The following is a 14224-nucleotide window of genomic DNA, read 5'->3' on the forward strand; positions in this document are numbered from 1 at the left end:
CAATCAGTTGCCTTTTCAAAGTCACTCTTTCATAGAACAGAAAGAAATCACAGAAATTTACAGCACAGAAGGAGGCCATTCGGCCCATCGTGTCCGTGCCCGGCCGACAAAGAGCTCTCCAGCCTAATCCCACTTTCCAGCTCTTGGTCCGTAGCCCTGTAGGTTACGGCACTTCAAGTGCATATCCAAGTACTTTTTAAATGTGATGAGGGTTTCTGCCTCGACCACCCTTTCAGGCAGTGAGTTCCAGACCCCCACCACCCTCTGGGTGAAAAAAGTTCTCCTCAACTCCCCTCTAATCCTTCTACCAATTACTTTAAATCTGTGCCCCCTGATTCACTTCTAACCCTTTTCTCCCACCAATATCCTAATGTCATTTATATTTTCCTCCAAACTTCTCCTGTTTTGAATGCGGCCTCAAAGGAGCATTGCAATTTTTGGAGAAGGAAACTCCATCAGGATGATTCCACTGTCCTACTCTCTCTATATTATAGCCATGAAAAGCTCCAATCTGTCCTCTCTTGTTCCAACTACACCAAATACACCTTCCTGCAAAGTAATTCACTGTTTCCAATAAGAGGATCCTCCATTTCAATTTCAGTTTTTACACACACACTCAAACACTCACACACTCACACACACACACCACACACACACACACACACACACACGCACACACACTCACACTCACACTCACACACACACACACTCACACTCACACTCACACACACTCACACACACACACACACACACACACACACACACTCACACACCACACTCACACACACACACCACACACACACACACACACACACACACACCACACACACACACTCACACACCACACACACACACACACACACACACCACACACACACACACACACACACACACACACACACACTCACTCACACACACACTCACACACACACACACTCACACACACACACTCACTCACACACACACATACACTCACTCACACACACTCACAAACACGCATACGCTCACTCACACACACTCTCACACACACTCACACACACACTCTCACACTCTCACGCTCACTCTCACACACACACGCACACACACACACACACACTCACACACACACACACACTCACACACACACACTATCACTCTCACACACACTAACTCACACACACAAACACTCTCACACTTACTCACACACACACACTCTCACACTCACAGACACTCACTCACACACACACTCACACAGTAACACACACACTCTCACACTCACACACACACACACACACACACACACTCACTCACACACACCTAACTCACACACACAAACACTCTCACACTTACTCACGCACACTCACTCACACTCTCACACTCACTCACACACACACACTCACTCACTCACACTCACACAGTCTCACACTCACTCACACACACACACACACTCTCAAACACACACACACATACATTCACACACACACACTCACTCTCACACACACTCACTCTCACACACAATCACACACACACACACTCTCACACACACACTCACTCTCTCACACACACACACACACACTCACTCACACACACACACTCACTCTCTCTCACACACACACACACACACTCTCACTCTCTCACACACACACACACACACACTCTCTCACACACACACTCTCACACACACTCACACACACACTCACTCACACACACACACTCACACACTCACACACACTCACACACTCACACACACATTCACACTCACCCACACACTAACTCACACACACTCTCACACTCACTCACACACTCTCACACTCACACACACACATTCAAACACTCTCACACACACACACACACTCGCACACACACACTCACACCTGTAATTCGTAACAAAATAGACGAGTTAATGGCACAAATAACTACATATGGGTATGATCTTGTGGCCATTACAGAAACATGGCTGCAGGGTGACAATGCCTGGGAATTAAACATACCAGGTTATTTAACGATCAGGAAGGACAGGCAGGAAGGAAGGGGAGGTGGGGTGGCTATGTTAATAAAGGAAGGAATCACTGTAATACAGAGAAATGATATTGGGTCAAAAGATCAGGATAATGAAACAGTTTGGGTGGAGATAAGGAATAATAAGGGGAAAAAAACACTAGTGGGCATAGTCTATAGGCCTCCAAACAGTTGCAACTCTGTTGGACGGAGTATCAATCAGGAAATAGTTGAGGCTTGTAATAAGGGACAATCTATAATTATGGGGGATTTTAACTATCATATTAATTGGACAAATCAAATTGGGCAGGGCTGCCTTGAGGATGAGTTCATTGAGTGTATTAGGGATGGGTTTCTTGAGCAGTATGTAACTGAACCGACCAGGGGGCAAGCAACCTTAGATCTGGTCCTGTGTAACGAGACAGGATTAATTAAAAATGTCCTAGTAATGGATCCCCTTGGAATGAGTGACCATAACATGGTTGAATTCCATATTCAATTAGAGGGTGAGAAGGTTGGATCTCAAACAAGCATGCTAAGCTTGAATAAAGGAGACTATGAAGGTATGAGAGCGGAATTGAGTAGAGTGGATTGGGAAAATAGATTAAAGGGTAAGACGATACATGATCAGTGGTGTACATTTAAGGAGTTATTTTACAACTTCCAAAAAATATATATTCCACTGAGAAGAAAAGGGTGTAAAAGAAAAGACAGCCATCCGTGGCTAAGTAAAGAAATTAAGGATAGTATTCGACTAAAAACAAGGGCATATAAGGTAGCCAAATCTAGTGGGAGGATAGAGGATTGGGAAAACTTTAGAAGACGGCAAAAAATAACAAAAAGATTGATTAAGAAAGGGAAGATAGATTATGAAAGTAAATTAGCAAAAAATATAAAAACAGATAGTAAGAGTTTTTATAGTTATATAAAAAGAAAAAGGGTGGCTAAAGTAAATGTTGGTCCCTTAGAGGATGAGACTGGGAAATTAATGGTGGGAAATATGGAGATGGCAAAAATACTGAATGAATAATTTGTATCAGTCTTTACAGTAGAACACACTAAGAATATCCCAACACTGGACAAACAGGGGGCTATAGGGGGGGAGGAGCTAAACACGATCAAAATCACCAAGGAAGTGGTACTCGGTAAAATAATGGGACTCAAGGCGGATAAGTCACCTGGACCTGATGGCTTACATCCTAGGGTCTTGAGGGAAGTGGCGGTAGGGATTGTGGATGCATTAGTAATAATTTTCCAAAACTCCCTGGACTCAGCAAAGGTCCCGGCAGACTGGAAAACTGCTAATGTAACACCCTTATTTAAAAAGGGCAGTAGACAGAAGGCTGGAAACTATAGACCGGTTAGCCTAACATCTGTGGTAGGTAAAATTTTGGAGTCCATTATTAAGGAGACAGTAACAGGACATTTGGATAATCATAATTTAATAGGACAAAGTCAGCATGGTTTTATGAAGGGGAAGTCATGTTTGACAAATTTGCTGGAGTTCTTTGAGGAAGTAACATATAGGGTGGATAAAGGGGAACCAGTGGACGTAGTGTATTTAGACTTCCAAAAGGCATTTGACAAGGTGCCACACAAAAGATTATTGCTTAAGATAAAAAATCACGGGATTGGGGGTAATATTCTGGCATGGATAGAGGATTGGCTATCTAACAGAAGGCAGAGAGTTGGGATAAATGGTTCATTCTCAGACTGGCAATCAGTAACTAGTGGTGTTCCGCAGGGGTCAGTGCTGGGTCCCCAACTCTTTACAATCTATATTAACGATTTGGAGGAGGGGACCGAGTGTAACATATCAAAGTTTGCAGATGATACTAGGATGGGAGGGAAAGTAGTGAGTGAGGAGGACATAAAAAACCTGCAAGGGGACATAGACAGGCTAAGTAAGTGGGCAGAGATTAAGCAGATGGAATACAATACTGGAAAGTGTGAGGTTATGCACTTTGGCAGGAAAAATCGTAGAGCAAGTTATTATCTTAATGGCAAGAAACTGGAAAGTACTGAAGTACAAAGGGATCTGGGGGTCCTGGTGCACGAAACTCAAAAGGTTAGTATGCAGGTGCAGCAAGTGATTAAGAAGGCCAATGGAATGTTGGCTTTCATTGCTAGAGGGATAGAATATAAAAATAGGGAGGTATTGCTTCAGTTGTACAAGGTATTGGTGAGACCGCACCTGGAATACTGCATACAGCTTTGGTGTCCATACTTAAGAAAAGACATACTTGCTCTCGAGTCAGTACAAAGAAGGTTCACTCGGTTAATCCCGGGGATGAGGGGCTGGACATATGAGGAGAGGTTGAGTAGATTGGGACTCTACTCATTGGAGTTGAGAAGAATGAGAGGCGATCTTATTGAAACATATAAGATTGTGAAGGGGTTGGATCGGGTGGATGTGGGGAGGATGTTCCCGATGATGGGTGAAACTAGAACTAGGGGGCATAGTCTTAGAATAAGGGGTTGCTCTTTCAAAACTGAGATGAGGAACTACTTCACTCAGAGGGTGGTAGGTCCATGGAATATGCTGCCCCAAAAAGCTGTAGAAGCTGCATCATTACATAAATTTAAAACAGAAATAGACAGTTTCCTAGAAGTAAAGGGAATTAAGGGTTACGGGGAGCGGGCAGGAATTTGGACATGAGTCTAGGTTCGGATCGGACATGGCCCTGTGGGTAGTGGAGCGGGCCCAGGGGCCGTGTAGCCTGATCCTGCTCCTATTTCGTGTGTCTAATTCTGTTAGATTCAGGAGATGGTTCTGTGATAGTGGATTGGCGGTTAGGATCAGATCAGCCATGATCTTATTGAATGGCGGAGCAGGCTCGAGGGGCCGATTGGCCTGCTCCTGCTCCTATTTCTTATGTTCTTATGTTCTTATGACTCATATCATTGTGCATTTGCTTACAAAATGGCAATAACTGCATTTCAAAAATAATTCACTCGGTGTGAAATGCTTTTTGGAAGTCCTGAGGATGTGATAAGTTGCTGAATAAATGCAAATCATTTTTTTCAACACATTATCGCTCCAAAATTACAAAACTCCAGCCCTCACTTGATGGCACGGCAGATAAGAGAATCGGGTATAGATCATCATATATATATATAGAATCAGGTATATATGTACAGGTATATAGATCAGTGCGGCCAACTTGTGCTGATCCAGATTTGTCTGTCGGCAAACGCAGTTGCCAATTTTCAAATGATCTGTCTTTGATGATGTTCATAGAATCATCGAAACTCACAGCACAGAAGGAGGCCATTCGGCCCGTCGTGCCTGTGCCGGCTCTTTGAAAGAGCAGTCGTGCTCAGTCCCACACCCCCGCTTTTTGTCCGTAACCCTGGGAGCTCCTCATCCTCAAGAACCCGTCCAACTCACTCTTAAAATTATTGATGGAGTCGGCTTCCTCCACCTTTCCAGGTCGAGCGTTCCCGATCCCGACAACTCTCCGAGTGAAAACATTTCTCATCTCCCCTCGAGATATTTTGCCAATGGTTTTGAATCTCTGACCGCTGGTTATTGACCCACTCGTCGGAGGGAATAGTTTTTCTCTCTCTACTCTCTCAAAACCTCTCATCATCTTGTAAACCTCTATTAGGTCACCTCTTAACCTTCTCTGTCCCAAGGAGAACAGTCCGAACTTTTCCCAACCTCTCCTCATAACTGAAGTCCCTCATCCCCGGTAACATCCTGGTAAACCTCCCCTGAACCCTTTCTAAGGCCTTTACATCTTTCCTGAAGTGTGGGGCCCAGAATTGTCCCCAATACTCCAGCTGAGGCCTAACCAGTGATTTATAAAGTTCGAGCCTGATCTCTTCACTTTCATATTCTATTCCTCTATTTCTAAACCCAAGTAACCCATACGCTTTTTTAACAGCTTACCAACCTGCCCGGCCACCTTTAAGGATTTGTGTCTATGGACACCAAGGCCTCTCTGCTCATCTACTCTTTTGAAAATTGTGCCTGTAGTGTATGTACTTTGAAGAAGGAACTATATTCTGCAGCCCCTGTATACTGCAGTACCAGTAGTGACCACCTCTGTATATAAGCCTGTGTAGTAACTTTGTATAGTAGTTCCAGTTTTGTCTCCATTCAGTAAACACCTGTTATAACCAACTCCTGCAGTCCGTGTCTCAATTACACACGGACGTTACACTGGCGACAAACAGATCCGAACTTACCTACAGTTCTGCACCACCTCACGGGGATCCATCCCTGAAGCGAAGTTGTTAGAGGTCGAGACCAGAAGGAAGAAATCCCCCCAAAAAACCAAACAAACAGAAGAAACGGGCGTCGACCGTGGGCAACCGCCTCTGATTCATCGAATTCGAAGATTTGCAGGAGAGGCTGTCGAGAGCTGGGCTTGGTTATCCAGTCTATGGTGTTCCAGCTAATCGGGCTGGTGGCAGGTAGTACACTGATCCTTCCTGGGCTGCGGCGGGCTAGAGCTCGATCGGGTGGCTTTTCAATGGGGCCGAGCAGCGTTGTCGGGAAGAGGAGAGAGACAGAGAGGGTGGAGCACACAGGGCGCAGCCGGTGCTACGAAGCCGGGCAGCGTACAGACCCGAGAAGAGGGAGGAAAGTTTCCCATAGGGTCTGCTCTGACGACGGGAACAGTAATTAAAATAAAAGAAATTAGAAGCGCAGAAAGCCGCGAGGAGCTGCAGTTTGCCATGGGGACCGCGGAGAGCGGCGTTGGCAGCAGCGCGGGGGGAAAGTGCGCGAAGACCATAGGGCATCGCCATCAAGGCATAAAAATGCCAGCAACAGCGCTAGCAGCAACGGAAAAGACAGAAAGCGCGGGAGGTGCCATTTTGTTCAATCGGGGAAGAAGGCAAAGCGCGGGAGGCGCCATCTTAGATCTCCAAGATGCAGAAGACTGGCAATATCACTGCCTTCAATAATGCAATAGAAGACTGGACCACGTATGTGGAAAGAGTCGAAGTATATTGCAAGGCAAATGAAGTAGCCGATGAGAAAAAGGCATCGGTACTACTAAACTTAATGGGCGCAAGAACGTACGGCCTATTGCGGAACCTGATCACGCCAGTCAAACCGATGGCGAAGAGTTTTAACGAAATTGTTGATATCCTACAGGAACACCTAAATCCTACACCGCTGCTGATAGCAGAAAGATTTAAATTCCACAAGAGAAATCAGCATAAAGATGAGAGCAATGCTGATCACCTTACGGAACTACACAAGCTATCAAAGCACGGCCAGTTCGGAGCAGGACTGGCAGATACCCTACGGGACAAATTTGTCTGTGGACTCCTGAGTGAAGGAACCCAGAAGAGGTTACTCTCAAAGAAAGAGCTGATGCTAGATAAGGCTTTCAGCGTGGCAGTATCGTACGAAGCAGCAGCAAGGGATCTGCGGAAATACAGCAAAAGCCACAGGAATACGGCACCCATGAAATGACATGGGGATTTGAAAAATGTTATCGCTGTGGCAGAACAACCCATGACCAGAAGGACTGCTGGTCCAAGGACAAAACATGCAGGCAATGCGGAAAAATGGGACACATTGCACGAGTTTGCAGGTCCGGGAAGAAGACTAACGACAACAAAAATACTACTAAGGAAAAGTAAAGGAAAGTACAAAAGATGACGGACAGTAGTTCTGAAGACCAGAAGAGCGATAGTGAATCCGGGAACAAGAGACTAAGCTGTCTCAAACTACACAACGTAATCACAAAAGAGGATCACCGAACCATTTGGGTCACCCGCACGATAGCAGGGTCCCAAGTCAAAATGGAATTGGATACAGGATCAGCCCTGACCGTCATGAATCGACGAGACTATGAGCGGCTATTCTCACACATACCCTTGAAAGACACATCCATTGTCTTGAAGACATATACGGGGCAGAAAGTATACCCCAGAGGGAAAATAAGGGTGCCTGTCGAATACAACGGCAAGGAAATACAGAAATTGTATCTGCACATACTGCAAGATGGTGGACCACCGTTATTGGGACGTGAATGGATCAGAAAGATAAGTTTAGACTGGCACTCCATTCAGGCACTGACGGTGGCTGGTAAAAAGGATGACGACGTCACACCTGGTCGATTGTCAAAAATCTTGGCTAACGCTAAAGAGGTATTTCAACAAGAACTGGGAACTCTTAAAGGCGTAACCACCTCGATAAAAATAGAAGAGAATGCAATTCCCAAGTTTTTCAAAGCAAGACCGGTACCGTATGCAATTCGCCCAGCCGTCAAGGCAGAGCTGGAGAATCTGGAGAATGCAGGCGTGCTAACTAAGGTAGACTGGAGCGAGTGGGCGACACCCATCGTTCCTGTCATGAAGAAAACGTTAAACAATAAGTCTGAGGAGCCAAGGAAGGTTCGCATCTGTGGGGACTTCAAGGTGACTGTGAGCCCAGTCCTTCACACAGTACAGTATTCTCTTCCGAGGATAGAAGATATTTTCGCCTCACTATCTGGAGGGAAACGTTTTACAAAAATTGACCTAGCACAAGCATATTTGCAGATGGAGGTTGAAGAATCCTCTAGGAAATATCTCACGATAAACACTCACAAAGGTCTTTACCAGTATAATCGACTGGTATTCTGAGTTGCATCAGCTCCGGCTATATGGCAAAGAGCGATGGAACAAGTCCTGCAAGGGATTCCGGGGACTCAGTGTTACTTGGACGACATCCTAGTGACAGGTGAAAATGACAGTGAACACCTTGCCAACCTAGAGCAGGTGCTCACTAGACTAAGAGAACATGGGCTACGAGCCAATCGCCCCACGAGCCACGTGATTGAAGAAGAGGGGTTACATAAGTCCCCTGACAAAATTGAAGTGGTAGTTAAGGCTCCAGCGCCTGAAAATGTGTCGCAACTGAGGTCATTCCTCGGATTGGTGAATTACTACCATAAGTTTTTGCCGAATTTGTCCACAATTCTGCACCCACTGAACGCCCTGCTACAAACTGGAGTAGCATGGAAATGGAGCGATTAATGTAAGCGGGCCTTTCAGAAGTGTAAAGGCCTGATCACTTCAAGAGAAGTATTGGCTCACTACAACCCATCACTACTGATAAGACTGGCGTGTGATGCGTCTCCCTACGGCGTTGGAGCGGTACTGTCACATAAATCCCTTGATGGTTCAGAGAGGCCGATAGCTTTTGCATCACGCTCGTTAACTGCAGCCGAACGTAACTACGCCCAGATTGACAGAGAGGCCCTCAGCCTGGTGTGGGGGGTGAAGAAGTTCAATCACTACCTGCACGGACAGAAATTTACTCTACTAACTGATCATCAACCTCTTGTCTCCATTTTCAACCCTCAGAAGGGCGTCCCGATAATGACAGCACAACGGCTACAGAGGTGGTCCCTTTTCCTCGGGGCACACCAATATGACATCGAGTACAAAGGAACTAAACAGCATGGGAATGCTGATGGATTGTCGCGCCTACTGTTGCCGACGGTGGAAGAAGCACCTGCAGTGGATCCTGTGGAGATATTCCACTCGACCATAGTCGAATGTCTACATGTGACGAATGCAAACATAGAAAAGGAAACACGAAATGACCCGACACTCTCCAGGGTCTATGATTTAACGGTGAAGGGATGGCCAGCACATGGCGAACCACTGTTGCCAGCATTCTCGCCGAGAAGAGAACAGCTGTCAGTGTGCCGAGGAACCTTGATGTGTGGATCCAGAGTAGTAATTCCACCCAAATTGAAGGATAGAGTGCTCAATGAGCTTCATGAGGGTCATCTGGGAGGGGTAAAAATGAAGAACTTAGCCAGAGCGTTTGTGTGGTGGCCGGGAATCGATAAAGAAATCGAAGAGATGACCAAAAGCTGTACAGGATGCCAGAAGGTCCAAAACGCCCCACCACAAGCCCCTCTACATCCATGGGAGTGGCCCTCATCTCCATGGCAAAGGGTACACATTGATTTTGCTGGTCCATTTATGGACTCGATGTTTTTAATTGCGGTGGATGCACATTCAAAGTGGCCAGAGGTAATAAAAATGTCCTCAACCACCACAGAAAAAACCATCACAGTCTTACGAACCATATTCGCCAGAAATGGGCTGCCTGAACAGATTTGCTCCGACAATGGACCACAGTTTGTGTCTGAAGAGTTCCGGAGGTTCTTAAAGAACAATGGTGTTAAGCATTACACATCCGCCCCATATCATCCAGCCACCAATGGATTGGCTGAGAGGTTCGTTCAAACATTCAAGAAGGCTATCAAGGCAATGTGTAATGAAGACATACCCCTACAACACAAGGTGGATAACTTCTTGTTTGCCTACCGGAATGCGACACATGCGGTTACCAACCAAACTCCAGCCATGATGTTCTTCAATTGAAGACTAAGATGCCGCTTGGATTTGATTAAGCCAAACATCAGAAGAGATGTGGAGAACAGGCAGTTTCAGAATATGAATGAAAGGCCAACCAGGAGTTTTAAGATAGGTCAACCAGTTTTGGCCCGGGACTACCGCACAGAGAAACGGCAGCCAGGAATGATCTGCACACGGCAAGGACCTCTAATGTATACCGTGGACGTTGGAGAGAGCATTGTAAGACGCCATGCTGACCAGATTCTAGAGTCACTGGAAAACGTCAAATCTACACCACGATCCTATACACCTGGTGATGAAACCGAAGTACCAATTGCATCTACCTCAGAATCGGTGATATTGGAAGCAGACGAACCAAACAACGACGTTGATCCCGAATCAACTTTGCCAGAAGAACCTGATACCCCAAAGAGGCGTTATCCGGACAGAATCAGGAAGCCTCCTCAAAGACTGAATTTATAATTGCTTAACTTCAGCTAATGTATATAGCAACTGTAATTGTAAATATGTTATTTAATTATTAATCGAATGTTATGTACTGTTTAGCTAAAAGGGGAGGAATTGTAGTGTATGTACCTTGAAGAAGGAACTATATTCTGCAGCCCCTGTATACTGCAGTACCAGTAGTGACCACCCCTGTATATAAGCCTGTGTAGTAACTTTGTATAGTAGTTCCAGTTTTGTCTCCATTCAGTAAACACCTGTTATAACCAACTCCTGCAGTCCGTGTCTCAATTACACACGGACGTTACAGTGCCATTTATAGAATATTGTCTTTCCACATTAGTCCCCCCAATGTGCATCACTTCTCCACACTGAACTCCATCTGCCGTGCTTCTGCCCATTTCACCATCCTGTCTGTCATCCGTGACATAAGAAAACTACTAAGCACTTGGTTTGAGTGTAAAACAAGGCTTTAATCAACTGTTTCACAACCATGAGTTCTAGTTACATCACTAGTTCCTGGTTACAAAAACATCCTGAGCAAGCTGGGCCCACGCCCGAGTATTTATATGATAGCAAAATACTGCAGATGCTGGAAATCCGAAATACAACAGAAAATGCTGGAAAAACTCAGCAGGCCAGGCAACATCCGTGGAGAGAAAATAGAGGAACAGCACTTCATCTTCCAATTAGGCACTTTACAGCCTTCCGGACTCAATATCGAGTTCAACAATTTCAGATAATAACCTCGGCCCCTATTACATTTTGACTTATATTTTTCTCCACACCTTTGTTTTGGTTTCCCCCCCCTTTTTTTTGTTCTCTCTCCCACATGGCAGCTGTCTCCCATTCTGCCAGCGCATTTCACACCTAATCTAGAGCCGTCTTTTGTCTCCACTAGTCCTATCACCATCTCGTCTCGTTTTGAATACCTCTTAATGTCTCTTCGCTTCTCTTTTGTTCTCTCCCAGCCTGGCCTTTTAATCTATTTAATTTCCTGTGCTTCTTTAGTCTTGACAAAGGTTTTGACCCGAAACGTTGACTCTATTTTCTCTCCATGGATGTTGCCTGGCCTGCTGAGTTTTTCCAGCATTTTCTGTTGTTATTCCCGAGTATTTATACTTTCCTTGGACGGCGCCACCAGCTGGCCGCCCAGTGTTATCTCATGAGTCAGTTCTACATGAATGGTAAGATTCATGACAATCCTGAAGCCTATAACTTTCCTCATCACTATCTACTACTTTGGCAACTTTCGTGATCATCTGCAAACTTTACAATGCTGCTCCCTGCACCTGCTTCTAAAAGTTGAAAAGAGTAATGGACCCAAAACTGACAAATGTTGGCTGAGAGCGAGAGACAAAGAGCGCGAGGGACGGAGAGAGAAATAACTTTTCTGAGATTAAATGCTCCAATCGAAACCACATCACTTGTGTCAATCGCAAATCAGTTTTGTCGATGGCCTCGATTCTGCTCAATCCTGATAAGGGGTGGGAGAGACGATAACAAAGAATAAGAGTTTGCGCTGATAAATAAGGGGGCTGACTCTTTGTGCAGCCTTCCAAACATGCTGACTTTACATCGGCACCAATCAACCCGCCTTCAACAAGCAAACAAAATTACGGAAAGTTCCAGATTGGCAAAATTCACTTTACAACAAAAGCCTCTCGAGTTAATGGCAGTGTATGGAGTGATACGTTATAACCGGACAGTCCAATTAATTCCTTGGCACCCTGAATAATAGAAAAATATATAGGAGAAGGTTTTCCTGAATCTAATGCATTACATCGGAGGAAGATTCACGGTGTTACAGGGAGAGCATTTTGTCTGTCACACTGTCTCTCGTTTCCACCTCATACACAGAATCCTTAATGTGTGTTTTCTCTTTAAACACAGGCATTACAAACTTGGATCTGCTGTAGGTACCAACTCTCGAGTACAATGTGACGTAATAAAACCCACTACGCACTTGGTTCGAGTATAAAGCAAGGCTTTAATCAACTTGTTTCAGAACATGGAGGTCTAGTTGTACTTCACTAGTCCCTGTCTTACAAAGTGTCCCTGGGCAAGCTGGGCCGACGCCCGAGTATTTATACTCCTTGGACGGCGCCACCAGCTGGCCGTCCAGTGTTATTTCACGAGTAGTTTCTTGATGAATGATGAGATTTATAACACAATGGTGCTGCTCACTCCTGTAGGTGGTCTGATTGTCTGACGTCCAAGGCTATGCTCCTGCTGTCCAATATCTAACTATATGATGCTGTAACCCCAGTGGTGTAACAACAGGACTGACCCCCGCCTTGTGATCTGAAATGGGCATTCTATTCATCTTTGTGCTCCAGGGACTTGAGCACATAAAGCCAGGCTGACACTCCCAGTGCAGTGCTGAGGGAGTGCCGCACTGTCGGAGGTGCCGTCTTTCGGGTGAGACGTTAAACCGAGGCCCCGTCTGCCCTCTCAGGTGGACGTAAAAGATCCCAAGGCACTAATTCGAAGAAGAGCAGGGGAGTTCTCCCCGGTGTCCTGGGGCCAATATTTATCCCTCAACCCACATAACAAAAGCAGATTATCTGATCATTATCACATTGCTGTTTGTGGGAGCTTGCTGTGCGCAAATTGGCTGCCGCATTTCCTACATTACAACAATAGGCAGATTGAGAAAACACTTAGTAAGAGGCCAGAAATGAATAATTAAGCTGCTTTATTTCACAGAGAGCAAGTGAACAAAGCAAAATTTAATGCTCAGATTCACTTAGTTCTATCAGTACAACTTATCTTCGCATAATAATACAAAATAATGAACGCGCCACATGTCCCCACATCAGTGGGTCACCTTTCTTGACTTAAACATAATGGGGTGGAAATTTATTTCGGCCCATTTTCGAGAGTATAACTGATAGTGTGCACGGGTTGTGCGCCCGAACCAGAAGGCCCGAGGTTAGCCTGAAATTGGGCCTCAGGTCGAACTGGTGTGAGCTGTCGGTATCTCTCACGCTTCCACGCCTACTCTATCCAAACCTTTCACAATTTTAACGACCTCGATTAGGTCGCCCCTCAGCCTTGTCTTTTCAAGAGAAAAGAGTCCCAGCCTGCTCATCCTTTCCTGAGCTTGCTTCTAACGGCTATTTCGTTTGAAAACCTGACTGATTATGGGCTGGATGTTTCCTGGAGCGGGTTGCGTAGGCGGGTGGGGGGGGCACGGGGGCGGGGTGGGAGTTTCAGATGGGAAAGCTAGGAGTCTGGGTTTCCCCACATGCCGTGGCGATTTAACTCCACAGCTTGCGTCTTTTGGCCCTGACAGGTTCCGCGCCCGGGGGCGAGCACTCCGGAGGAGGCAGCAGGACCAGGAAGGCCGATCCCCAACCCCAGGAATTTTCCATCCCCGACCCTGGGGGGTGTCCAATCCCGGGAGTCCGATCCCCGACCCCAGGGGGGTTCCCATCCCTGACCCTGGGGGGTGTCC

General features: G+C 45.8%; 1 protein-coding gene across 1 annotated transcript in view; it reads right to left on the reverse strand.

Annotated features, from left to right (window-relative positions):
* Window positions 1–14224, reverse strand: part of LOC147113322 (cartilage acidic protein 1-like) — a 270647-nt gene that overhangs the window by 139488 nt on the left and 116935 nt on the right. The window lies entirely within an intron of this gene.

Source organism: Somniosus microcephalus, chromosome 8 (genome assembly GCF_052327205.1).
Source record: "Somniosus microcephalus isolate GS21.2 chromosome 8, FLI_Smic_1.0, whole genome shotgun sequence".
NCBI classification, from domain to species: Eukaryota; Metazoa; Chordata; class Chondrichthyes; order Squaliformes; family Somniosidae; genus Somniosus; species Somniosus microcephalus.